Source organism: Polypterus senegalus, chromosome 6 (genome assembly GCF_016835505.1).
Source record: "Polypterus senegalus isolate Bchr_013 chromosome 6, ASM1683550v1, whole genome shotgun sequence".
Taxonomy (NCBI): domain Eukaryota; kingdom Metazoa; phylum Chordata; class Cladistia; order Polypteriformes; family Polypteridae; genus Polypterus; species Polypterus senegalus.
This window is the reverse complement of record NC_053159.1, coordinates 141,080,392-141,094,438: the sequence shown is the minus strand read 5'-3', so window position 1 is coordinate 141,094,438 and position 14,047 is coordinate 141,080,392. Positions and strand designations below refer to the sequence as shown.

The 14,047-nt window shown below is 34.9% G+C and overlaps 1 protein-coding gene across 5 annotated transcripts in view; it reads left to right on the top strand.

Moving 5' to 3' along the window:
* The window catches only part of LOC120531702 (methyl-CpG-binding domain protein 5-like), a 229,368-nt gene that overhangs the window by 40,705 nt on the left and 174,616 nt on the right, over positions 1-14,047 (top strand). The window contains exon 2 of one of the 5 annotated variants that reach the window (XM_039757351.1): positions 4,278-4,327. The exons of the other annotated variants lie outside the window; for them this stretch is intronic. The gene's annotated coding sequence lies outside the window, so the exon portion shown is untranslated. The remainder of the gene's footprint in view (positions 1-4,277; positions 4,328-14,047) is intronic. 5 annotated transcript variants of the gene reach the window in all.

The window sequence follows — 14,047 nt, the reverse complement described above, 5'->3', positions numbered from 1 at the left end:
GTGGCAAAATCTACAGTTTGGTACATCCTGAGAAAGAAAGCAAGCACTGGTGAACTCAGCAACGCAAAAGACCTGGACGTCCACGGAAGACAACAGTGGTGGATGATCGCAGAATCATTTCCATGGTGAAGAGAAACCCCTTCCCAACAGCCAACCAAGTGAACAACATTCTCCAGGAGATAGGCGTATCGATATCCAAGTCTACCATAAAGAGAAGACTGCATGAAAGTAAATACAGAGGGTGCACTGCAAGGTGCAAGCCACTCATAAGCCTCAAGAATAGAAAGGCTAGATTGGACTTTGCTAAAGAACATCTAAAAAAGCCAGCACAGTTCTGGAAAAACATTCTTTGGACAGATGAAACCAAGATCAACCTCTACCAGAATGATGGCAAGAAAAAGTATGGAGAAGGCATGGAACAGCTCATTATCCAAAGCATACCACATCATCTGTAAAACACGGTGGAGGCAGTGTGATGGCTTGGGCGTGCATGGCTGCCAGTGGCACTGGGACACTAGTGTTTATTGATGATGTGACACAGGACAGAAGCAGCCAAATGAGAGACATACTGTCTGCTCAAATCCAGCTAAATGCAGTCAAATTGATTGGACGCGTTTCATGATACAGATGGACAATGACCCAAAACATACAGCCAAAGCAACCCAGGAGTTTATTAAAGCAAAGAAGTGGAAAATTCTTGAATGGCCAAGTCAGTCACCTGATCTTAACCCAATTGAGCATGCATTTCACTTGTTGAACACTAAACTTCGGACAGAAAGGCCCACAAACAAACCGCAACTGAAAGCCGCTGCAGTAAAGGCCTGGCAGAGCATTAAAAAGGAAGAAACCCAGCATCCATGAGTTCAAGACTTCAGGCTGTCATTGCCAGTAAAGGGTTTTCAACCAAGTATTAGAAATGAACATTTTATTTCCAGATATTTAATTTGTCCAGTTACTTTTGAGCCCCTGAAATAAAGGGATTGTGTTAAAAATGCTTTAGTTGCCTCACATTTTTATGCAATCTTTTGTTCAACCCACTGAATTAAAGCTGAAAGTCTGCACTTCAACTGCATCTGAGTTGTTTCATTTAAAATTCATTGTGGTAATGTACAGAACCAAAATTCGAAAAAAGTTGTCTCTGTCCAAATATTTATGGACCTAACTGTATGTCAGCTTGCTCAGTATCTGGATAGCTTACTTTAACAATGTTGCATATCCCACCAAAACAAACACAAATACTTTTATGTTAAAAATGCTTCATTGGAGCAGTGAATTAACAACCCAGTATCTCTTGTATCTTTTGTTTCTATTAATCACTCTGCACGGTTCAGTTACATCAGTAATATTGGTTCTTTTGATACAACTATATATATATATATATATATATATATATATATATATATATATATATTACACCCTTTGGGGTGCAAGCAGCTGTTGCTGGGCATGCCAGAATCCTTTGAGGAAGAAAACAGAAAAACATTATTTGTACAAATTCTTAATTTATCTATCCATTCCTAAATAATTAAATGGGCAGGCTATTTCGTATCAGTGCAATACGCTGCTTGTTAAAATGGATGACTTCCGCTCTTATGTGCACGTAGTGTTGCGTGGGAATTATGAACTATTGTATCTGTTCAAGTTCTATTTAAATTTTAAATATAAGTAATTTTTATTTAGTCGACAGAAATATCTTTGGTAGGAATGTAAGTTGAATTTAGTCATCATTGCATAAATTTTTCTTCACCATAGAAATGTAAAGACTAAATTCAACTTACATTCCTAACAAAAATATTTCTGTCGACTAAATAGAACCTACTTATATCCAAATAGAACTTGAAAATATATATTTTTTCGAATCTGAGCGCGCATTTTAGATTGACTTAACTAAGCGCACTACATCGAGTCCCGTGCTATTGTGCTCTGGCCTGCCTGCCTGCCTGTCTCAATAAGTCACCGTCGCTTCACTTGTACTTTTTTACCGTTCATTTAATCATGGGCCTCTCTACAGTTTTGTTTATTTTTGGGTTGTAATGTTCATTAAATTTGCGTATCATCTGGTCCATTGGCGGACCGCGCATCTCACACCTAGGCCTTCAGTATTGCTCCGTCTGAATCAACCCGCCCCTCAAAAACTAATTTATGGTTATTAAAACCATCTTAATATGCAGAAATACAGTATAAAGAGCCGCTGCATTGCAGATAGAATCGCAACATTTTACTCACCAAAATTCGGATTATTTGGAAAAAAATCCATCCTCCTCTCTTTCCTCAAAAACAGTTTAATCACTCTGTCGTACGGATTATCCGTGCGCCTCAGTTCCATCAAAAAGTCACTTTCTATCGCCATCGAAGCTAATGCTGAAAATCTAACCTGCGGCTTCTATCCAATCAATGGGTCTGAATACGGTGACGTCGCCGTACGCCTGCTAGAGGGCCGTACTGACACCAACTCAAAATCTGATTGGTTGAAGCAACAGGTTAATCGACATTTATTCTGTGTTAGAGTGCCTGCACAACAGATTGTAAATTCCTCTCTGCCTGGCAACAAATGATGGCTGAAATGTGATTGGTTAAATGCTTTAATACGAAAATACATGCCTGGAAGCGGCACAACCATCGGAAAAGCTATGAAAGGAAGTGGACAGACTATTTGGAATTATTTAAGTATTCATGGACAAAATATAATTAACATCAGTTTGTGATTCAGATATTTTTACTTATGAATATGCTAAGCACAGTCCTTCACCCGCGAATATTTACCTTATATGGGCAGGCACTCAATTACGTGGGAGGTGTGATGACGCGACACGCAACTCTGCCTCCCACAGCCAATTGAGCTGCAGTCTATTACAGTGTATGGACGAAAAAATAGGTTCCAGTTATGACCATTACGCATAGAATTTCGAAATGAAACCTGCCCAACTTTTGTAAGTAAGCTGTAAGGAATAAGCCTGCCAAATTTCAGCCTTCTACCTACACGGGAAGTTGGATAATTAGTGATGAGTGAATCAGTCAGTCAGTGAGGGCTTTACCTTTTATTAGTATAGATGCCAGTTTATTTAGGTGTATGTCTATTCCAGTTGACTATTTGACATGCATGTCTTTTAAGCCTTCATAGCAAGTTTTGTTGATTTAGAAATGTGAGTTTGCTGCTTTCATAAATGTAGTCTAAAAGGAAACTTTTTTTATTCAGGTTAGACTCTGTGTGGTAAAAGGGCAAAGGCTGCGATATACTCAATATACTCAACTGTATGTGATGCATATGCTTGTGGACGCTGCTGCTATGAAAGCAGTGTACAGACTATACCTGTGGCATACTTTGTTAATCTAGAGGATTCCACCAGGTGGCAGTGCAAGACATCATCACATGAGAAAACAACATTCGGTTTCGCTGTGTTGTAAATTAAGGGAAGAAAGATGTTGAAGATAAAAAATTCTTTGCATTCTGATGCTTTTGCGAAGATGCAGAAAAAGACCGCAACAGTGAGACCTTTAAATGTATTGCATCATTATGATGGGGAATATGCAACGTTTGTATTGCATATGTGAAAAATGCATGAAGAAAATCACCATGAATACTTTTGTATGTCAGCATTAAAGTTAGATGATTTGCTTCATCGCATTGAATCATGCATCAAACATCGTAGCATACGCATTGGTCCTGCTGGAGTGGCAATGCAGCTTGCAGTCACACTGCCTTATCTTGCAACAGCCAAATCCCTGTTTCTTTTTTTGAATATTTTCTAGGACAGTGATAGTGACATTATATACCAAAACTTGACCACATATGGAACCCAAATTCTTTTCTGATACTGAAGCTCACATACGCATCACATTAATTTCTGACAGCCTGCTAAGTTGAAGTGGGAACAGGTGGCAGCCATGATGTGTGCATGTAAGCATTCTGAGCGTCAAGTATAAACCAGAACACCAGCATTAACGTGAGTATAAGTATAGTGTAGTATTTTTCTTTCTAAAACTTGCGACGAGTTTCTCAATACTAAAAAGATTCTGCCTTTGTCCTGCTTATTCAAAACTTAATTTCACACCACAATGTTGTAGAGTAGTAAGAACTCGCCTTTCAATCTCTTTTAAATACAAAGTGTTGTTAATTTTGAGGACGTACAGTCCTCTAGTCTTTTCTGTTGTAATTTCTTTCTGTCACTTTAGTTGTTAAAATTTGTAAATGACATTTGATTATTTGTCTTCTTAAAACGACATTTAATAGTCATTCCATTAACAAAACTAAAATACAACCATTTCTTTTGATTTAGCAGCCACTCTTTTAAAGAAAGTGACCGGACTGTTCCTTTCATCTTAAAGGGTTAGTGACTTCTCTTTTTCTTTAATTTGCATCTAATGGCAAATCTGTCTGTCTGTCTGTTATAGTAAGTATACTTTGCTTTGTATATATTTTGATACACTAGTTTTTTGCAATTTAATTATTAAGATGCCAAGCTTCTAAACTAAAAGTAGACCTGAGAGTAAATTTTCCTTATACTTTTCCTTACCTCATTTTCCTGTGGAGGTAACAACATTCAATTTATTCTGCGCATAGAGGGTAAGAATTTATCTTTTAAAAATATGATTGAAAGTGATCATATAATAATTATGACTCTCCCAACCCTCAACTAATCAAAAAAACCCTACACTGGTCTTTTACCACAAATGTTGCAACACTATTTAAAAACATCTTTTTTCTCTTAACAATATAGGAAGACTTAGACATTTCCTCTGTATGGTGGATACCAGGAAGTTAATTTATTCATTTCTAGGAAACTTGAGTACTACAGTGCATCATTCACAGACTGTTGAAAACATTTTTAATTCATAGTGCTGCTGTTGGAATCATTAATTGAACTAGGAAATGCATCCAGATAATTGCACTTCTTAAATCTTTAAACTGGTTTACAGTTAACTTTAAAATGATCAGTTTTACTGTGTGTTATACATAATTTGTATGTTCATATGTGTAAATCACATATAGTTTATTTATTTCTGCCACTGCATTATACCTGTAAACTTGCGAAAGTGATCTAAGCCAGTAGTCAGTAAAGAGAGCTTTACAGAAGTAAATTGAATTGAATTTTATGCATTCATTAAAAGATAAATTACATTTTTTGCCTTTGGGCCAGGTTTTAATGCATTTTTAATACCGGGAATATTGCAGGCAACTAAGTACCCAGAATCTTTCTAGAGAGTGATGGACTTTTTTGTTTTTTGAGTTCAATAAAGTCTTGAAAACTGGCATCGGAACTTCCTTCATGCATACCTTATACAGGTATGCTCGAAGTATGTAATGCAAAATTTTGAGATTCACTCCCAAAAACTTTCTTTTTGTATGTGTGTTTGTTTAGTCACTGTTCAATTTTCTATTCAAAAGTTAAAAGATAATAAAATACCATTTGGATTTCAATTAAAAAATGTAGTGTACAGGTAAAATTCCGTTACAACGAACTGCCAGGGAACTATAAATATTATATTATAAAATATTTCGTTGTAATGAGATTCTGTATTTGTCACTATAGTGCTTTCTTTAACTTGCATCCAGGCTTTTGCAATCATTTCATTAACTTCTTTCGCGTTAATTTTAATCTCCTCCTGTCTAAAAGTTATGCTGACGAGAATGTTTCTCAGCATTTCCTTGTGATAATACACTTTCAGGGTGCGAATGATGCCCAAATCCAATGGCCGAAGCACCGCTGTGCAATTGGGTGGGAGGAAGTCAACATGTGGAAGCATGTTGTGGGCAGCACAGTTATCAATCAGAAGCCGAATCATCCTCTTCTTCTTCTTCATATTGTGAGGTTTCTGAACTCTTTTGGGATACCGCCCCCTCCCACCGGGAACATCACGCTGAGGTGCATCCCAAAGCAAGATTGCCGCTTTTGTGGAAGATTGTTTGTCCGTTGCCAGGGAAGAGTAACCGCAGGCTCACAGCACTGCAGTGAAGCGCCACAGAAGCAAATCCTAAAAGATCATGGTCGCACTATAAGTCCTTGTCTTGCACCCCAAAACACAAGGCTTAGTCTCAACACTTCAGCAAAACCATCTTTATTCAGCTTGAAACAGGAACAGCAGGGTTATTTATTGAGCAGGATCTGCCACTCTCCTATACTTAGACACAGCAGTCAGGCAGGGTTGAGGCCAGGTTAGTGGCTAAGTAATACTGTTCTCTGCATTTACAATGTTCCTTGCATCACCCATCAAGATCTTTTCTGTTTGCTTTGGTGAAGAGCTGCAGCAGAGCTATTTACAGTTATCCTGTTGATTTTTGGTTATCATTATAGTTTTTGTTGAACTGCACAGATATATTCTAACCCTTTTCATTGCTGATTTTTGTTTATGTACAAGAAATGCTTTCCAGTGGCTAAGAAATCTAAAACTCTCTTGATAACACAAAGCCTTCATCCATGTATCATGATTAAATATTATGTTCTGATACCCCCCGCCCCAGGAGCTTAACTTCCTTTGCGTTACATTTTCCTGAGTAACACTCTGGACTAACGCTTTTACCCCAGTTTTCACAGGATGAGTGACGCTTGAGTTAAAGGAGGTTTACAGAATGTAAAACAAAAATATGATTTAATTTACTTTTCTTGTTACTGCAATTTCTTCTGCATGGCATGTTTACTTTTGTTGCTAATGTCATTTGTTGCACACTGCTGTTGCATATCTCACCAACTGTGATGTGAAGCATGATACCTCCAACAATCCAAAAATATAAAAAGTTAGTATATATCAGTTTTGTTATTCCTCTAATATAGAAGAATGTGAAGTTTGTATTGATTTTTGCAACAGAGTAGATATTCTTGCTGCTTCCTTTTTCTCTGACTTGACCTCTATTATTTTCCACTGGAATGATCAATGTTTGATTTAGTTGTTTTATTGTTGCATGCCCCAAAGACATTAGAATTGCTTATTTGCAATTTCCCTCACTAAAGCAAGAAATATCTCATGTATACTGTAATATACAGTGCCTTAAAAAGGTATTTCCCCTTTCTTGATTTCCCCACTTTTTGCTTATTTATAACAATATTTTATGTTTCACAATTTTACTGTTGTTTACACCTTCCAACTCTCTCCATTTTTGCCTTGTATGTTACTAGTTGTGGAATTCCTTAGATGTTTGTCTAAGTTCACCTGTGACTTGCCAGACAGGATTCTATGTACTCTTGGAGTATTTTTTCTAGACTAGCTACTCCTGGTCAGATTTACAAATGTTCCAAGTTTTATCCATTTGGACATGATTGCTTTTACTATGGTTCATTGGAGTCCCAGGGTTTTAAAGATTGCTTTGTAACCCTTTCCCGCCAGATATATTTATATATATTTATATATATATTTATTTTCTTTTCTCAGGATTCTTCTGGATTTTCTTTTGATCAAAGCATGGTCTGCTTCTTTTGAAAACTTTTAGCCAACTTCACATTGCTAGAAAGGTTTTATTTAAGTAATGCATATATTCAGTAGGGCTGGCAGCAATCCCATTTGGGTGTCTAATCTAGGAGGTGTCAGACTAAAGGCTGAGCACCTTTTTTACCCACATCATTCATATTCAAAGCATGTTGCATACAGCCTGTGATGACAGGTTGGTTTTCTCAGAACACCCCCATTATTGTTAGTTTCATATACTAATCGCATCTGTACATAATTTAGTCAAATTACATTTACATGTGCCATTTAAATGCATCTTTAGTGTCCAATTGTGTTTATTAGCACAGTATGTCACAGCAATTAAACTGCTAGAATAGAAATTGCTAATAATCCAAAAGAAAAAGTGAAAATAAGGTGACACTCCACTCTGCCATAAAAAAACATTAGTGCTTTAACATTGTAGCAGAGATGTCACAGTCTCATGAAAATGAATAGGTAGAAAGCTGTCATACTGGTCACTTTTTAAAGCTGTATGGGTGTCCGGACTTGCCACTGTCACACAGTTCTGACAGGTCTGTACTGTCTGTGATTCTGAAAAAAGATTTCAGGCTTTAAGATCTGCATGTTCTTGCTTTGTTCAGGCTCAGATGTGTTCCTGATACTAAAGTTTTTTCTGACTGTAAATATTTTTGTCAATCTGTAGCAATTCAGAAATACAAAGTCATAGTTCTGCCAGTGTACTTTGGCTGTTTGCTGTGCTATACGTTGTTGTTTAGAAAAGTTCTTAACTTATTTCATTGAAAATGTGACATGAAATGTCAATGTGCATTGGAAAATTAAAAACAAAGCAAGAAGAGGAAAAGACAAAAGCACATAGAGAAAACAAGTGTTTATTCAAATTTTCAGCTAGGAACATCTGATGAGTATTAAAAAGACATGAAGAAATAAAAGCTTCATGTGTTATTTGGACTCGTGATGACAAAAAATCAAGGGACCGCATATATTAATTACTAAATGCATCCCACGAATGGCAGTGCAGTGTATTTACGGTGATAGTTACTTACCAGTACGTTCACTACAACTCACGAACATTTAACAAGTTCAGCAATTGTAGTGATAGAACACTCCGCTCTGCAAAAAATGTTTTGATATAGTACTCTTGTGTTCCAGGCAAAAGAAATAAAAACTGCCTGTACTGTGTTAATTGTTTCTATGTGTATCATACAGTGTAAGATTGGTAAGAAACATGTATTGAATAAAAAAATCATATTTCTAAATGCTGAGGAGTTAGGAATGACTAATTAGTACAATGTTAAAAACAATAAAAAACTTTCAAAATACATTAAGTTAAAGGTATATCTAAGCAGTAAAAACTCTAGTAGAATTAATGGTTAAAAAATTATTTAAAACAATTAAATGCATATGTATTTAAATTTTAGCTCCCAGTATCAACTGATTGCTTCAATGTGTCAGAATATTATATGAATAGCTATCGTATATCATAGCAATCGCTGATTTCATGTAAACCTCGGAATTTATGCAAAAATACTGTATACAATACAAAAAAGTAGTGTATAATCTTAGTTCTGATTAACATAATTTAGGCTTTTTCTCCTCTTATATTCCAAAAGTGAAAAATTTCAACACCAAACACTTTGCAATATTTTAATAAATGAATGAAAAACAAAAGTTATTTTATAAATTGTTTATTAATATCTTAAATTTAATTAAAAGTAATCTGTACTAATCCAATTTGTGCAGTTTAGCCAACTACTGGTCTTTAATTTATACAGTTCAATCTAATGGTAATGCTGTAATGATGGCAATATTTTAGGTGTTTAGTGCATTTGTTTTACAGATACAAACAGTATATTGGTCTTTGATTCTAACCATTTTTTAATGGTTTCCTGATTGGAATTCCATTCAATTAAGTGTTAAATTAGGGGAAATTGCTTTCCTATAGCAGTGGTGACTCCATGTGACTGCTAGTTTTTATTCCCACCAGTTTCACTACACTGAATGCCGAAAGGCTATAACTACTTCAGTGTGAGCCTCACTAACATGTTTATTAGTAAATAATGGAGAATGAAAAGTAAAAATTGTTATAAAAACACTAAATTATCTGTATATAAACTGTTTAAAAACACTAAATGATGTAACACACATAAATGCTTGGCACAATCTAATACAAAAATGCCCAAGTTTAGTTAAATTATTTCTACATTGACCCAAAAACTTAAAAACAGTGAAATATGAGCTTGCTTCATTAGGCTGTGAGTCCAATTAAAGAACAGAACTTGTTTGTAAGAAAAACCTGCAACCACAAAGGCCCTCTAGGATTTAGTCTGAGAATTACTGCACTAGAGTAATGTGAATTTTGAGCATTGCACTTGAAATTTAAAATAACATTGTTAAGTTACAGTGTCCTTTTTCAAGCCAGTTAAATCAGTTCTATTTTTTGTAAAACAGTAGGGCCTTAATAAAGTCCCATGACCTCCAAATCTGCCATTGATTCTGGCCCACATTGGATATATATAGGGTTATTTTTGGCCCTCAATAAAACTGAGCATCCTTGGTCTAGTCTAATTTAACCCATTACTTAAATTTAAGTCCATTGGTTGATTGAATGACTAAGGTGGCAATTACTTTGTCTAATTTGTAATACAGTGTTGGTGAACTTTTTTTGCTTCACTAAATCAAATGATTATTTAAAAACTGTATTGTGTTTACTCAGTGTGTCTTATGTATTAAATTTGTAGATCAGAAACAATTAAGTGTTATGAACAAGCTAAAACAGGAAATCAGGAATGGGGCACTACTAGAACATTTTTAATCAAAGCTACACTGCTGCATTAAATTATATAAATATATGTAGTTTATTGGGAAGTTTGTAAGGGTATTTACGGTTAAGTAATATATTTTAAAGAAATGTGGATGAAAGTAATTAACTGTGTTCTTACTTATAAGAATGTATATAAAAGGAAGAATATAAATTAAAGTTAGCTTCAAAGTGATTTTTATATTTTGTTTTTGTTTTTCTTTTTATTATACTTTTAGTAGAGGAGAAACTGGAGCAGCTGCATATGCACTAACACAGTCTTCTTTCATTTTTTTCCTCAGTTAGCCCAGTTTTACCTGCATGGACTACTAATTTGTCCTACATTGTTTTTGAGATGAATTATCCTGGCATCCAACAATCTCTTAGCAGTTTAAGCAGCAATAATGTTAAATTACATTATTCACATTTTTTATGTCAAAGGTGCATTTTCTGATTTATTTTCAGTTTAGAATAGAAAAAAAAACCTAAAATCCAAGTACATATTATTATATGTAAATAAATATGTAAACGCATATGCAGGGCAGTTCCATCTTTTTGTTAACTTTTCATTTTTGTTTAGAAATGCCCTTCTGTTCAGTTAAAATAAGTATTATTTGTTGTGAGAGAAATATTTACTGTGGAGTAATACCTCCCTTTGTAAAAGCATTCACAAATAAATAAACACAAGTGTCTGAAGTATGTTAACTGCACTCCAGCCACTGTTGTGTAGGAGTAGTAGTGTTTTTTTTTTTTTTTTTCTTTTTCAGTTTGCCTGGGCATAAATTGATGCATCACATCGTTAAATATAAATGGCAGTGCAGAAAAAGTAATTAGATGTTAAAAAAGGTTTATTTGTAAACAGGTTAGTCACTTAACAGTTTTCTTAATTTACAGTTAAATATGTAGATGTTTCTTATTTTTAAGTGAGCATGCTTGGCCTAATCATTGTTTCCTCTTACATGTTTTTGTGAACTTTTGTACATCATTCTGTTAAAATATTAAATTTGCCTGATAAGTAAACTATACTGTAACTAAGAGTTGAATAATGGAAAGGTGTCAGGCATATACAGTATGTGCCTTTAATTTAATTCTTGTTAGTTTTCCAGAAATTTGAGTACAACATTTCATTCTAGTTTATATATAGTGTTTGGTTAATGTCATATTCTAAGGGAGAACAGTGAATACCGAAAAAACTGTATATCGGAGCTTTCAAACAAATTGTTTTAAAGGTAAGCCTTTTACATCCCTTTTAACACATTCAGATTTAGACAAATTTGTCTGTACCCTTACAGCTCATTGAAGAAATGCTGTATGCCTCCTGAAAAGGGATTTAAATGAAAAGCAAGTGTCCAATGTCTAACTGCAAGCCTTTGATAATGTCATAAAGTAAAGCAAAACAAGTGTGAAAAGAGATAAAGTATTGCTTATTCTACAAAGATAATATAAAATGGTCTAGACACATTTGTTGGTATCCCTAGAAAAGATTTAGAGTTCAGTTTTCCCCAAAATTAGCCGTTTTCTTTAATTAGTATCACATTTGTCTCCAATCATGCAATCAGTCATTCAGCTTCTTGAAATGAAGAAAAGTATTCACTCTGTTGGTATCATTGTGTGTCCCACACTGAACATGGACCAGAAAAAGCAAAGAAGAGAGTTGTCCCAGGAAATCAGAAAGAAAATTGACTGAATATTTATACGCTTTTTTTTTTTCTCTTAAATCTTTCATATCTTTCTATTAACATGGTTTGCTTGGCTTAACCTTTGATTATTATAAACGAGAGTGAAAGAAAAAAATATTGAAAGAATAAATGCTTATTTTGTGGAATCTGAATGACATGAATAAAGCGCTTCTGAGCTTAGCCTAGTTCTTTCTCTTTGCACCATTTTAAAATGAGGGCTCAAAAATATATTAGCCTTTTTGATTACTTTAAATTACCTTGATAACAACAACAACAACATTTATTTATATAGCACATTTTCATACAAACAGTAGCTCAAAGTGCTTTACATATTAAAGAATAGAAAAATGAAAGACACAATTATAAAACAAAATAAATCAACATTAATTAACATCGAATAAGAGTAAGGTTCAATGGCCAGGGGGGACAGAAAAAACAAAAAACTCCAGACAGCTGGAGAAAAAATAAAATCTGTAGGGATTCCAGACCATGAGACCGCCCAGTCCCCTCTGGACATTCTACCTAACATAAATGAAACAGTCCTCTTTGGATTTAGGATTCTCACGGAAGGGCTTGATGATGATGATGGTCACGTAGACTTCTGCCTTTTAATCCGTCCATCATTGTTGGAGCATCATGAAGCTTTGAGTAGGTGGTGGTGGCGCAGGCTACCACCACAAAGAAACCGGAAAAAGAAACAGAAAAGAGAGTAGGGGTCAGTACCGATTTTAGAGCCACCATGAATAGTTATTTTGAGGAAATTGAACATATAGAGTATCAGGATTAAGTTAAATTAAGATTAAAATGAAGTTATAAAAAGGCCATGTTAAAGTAATGTGTTTTCAGCAGTGTTTTAAAGTGCTCTACTGTATCAGTCTGGCGAATTCCTATTGGCAGGCTATTCCAGATTTTAGGTGCATAGCAGCAGAAGGCGCCTCACCACTTCTTTTAAGTTTTGTTCTTGGAATTCTAAGGAGACACTCATTTGAAGATCTGAGGTTACGATTTGGAATATAAGGTGTCAGACATTCCGATATATAAGATGGGGCGAGATTATTTAAGGCTTTATAAACCATAAGCAGAATTTTAAAGTCAATTCTGAATGACACAGGTAACCAGTGTAGTGACATTAAAACTGGAGAAATGTGTTCGGATTTTCTTTTCCTAGTTAGGATTCTAGCAGCTGCATTCTGCACTAGTTGCAAACAATTTATGTCTTTTTTGGGTAGTCCTGAGAGGAGTGCGTTGCAGTAATCTAGTCGACTGAAAACAAACGCGTGAACTAATTTCTCAGCATCTTTCAGTGATATAAGCGGTCTAACTTTACTTATGTTTCTTAAGTGAAAAATGCTGTCCTAATGATCTGATTAATATGTGATTTAAAATTCAGATTACAGTCAACAATCACCCCTAAGCTTTTTACCTCCGTCTTGACTTTTAATCCTAATGTATCCAGTTTATTTCTAATAGCCTCATTGTATCCATTATTGCTGATCACTAAGATTTCAGTTTTCTCTTTATTTAACTTGAGAAAATTACTATTCATCCATTCTGAGATACAAGTCAGACATTCTGTTAGTGAATCAATAGAATCAGGGTCATCAGGAGCTATTGATAAGTACAGCTGTGTGTCATCAGCATAGCTGTGGTAGCTCACGTTGTGCCCTGAGATAATCTGACCTAACGGAAGCATGTAGATTGAGAATAACAGCGAACCCAGGATAGAGCCTTGTGGAACACCATATCGGATATCATGTGTCTTCGAGTTGTAATTCCCACAACTAACAAAAAATTTTCTCCCTGTCAGGTAGGATTCAAACCAATTTAAGACACTGCCAGAGAGGCCCACCCATTGACTAAGGCAATTTCTAAGAAAGTTGTGATCAATGGTGTCAAATGCAGCACTCAGATCTAAGAGGATGTTACCCTATCCTATGATATCAGAACATAAACTGAAGAAAGAGATTTCAAAGATATTTTAATTTACAGTAGTTTATGTAGGGAACTTTCAATGATACTTGGTGAAGAAACAACTGTTTCCAACTTTTATCAGATTTCATTTTTACCAGCATTTATTTTTAAATTTATACTACACAACCATTCTCAAATAAAAAAAAAAATTAAACTGGTTGAAAAATGGATGGATAGTTACATAAACACAAAGCATTCA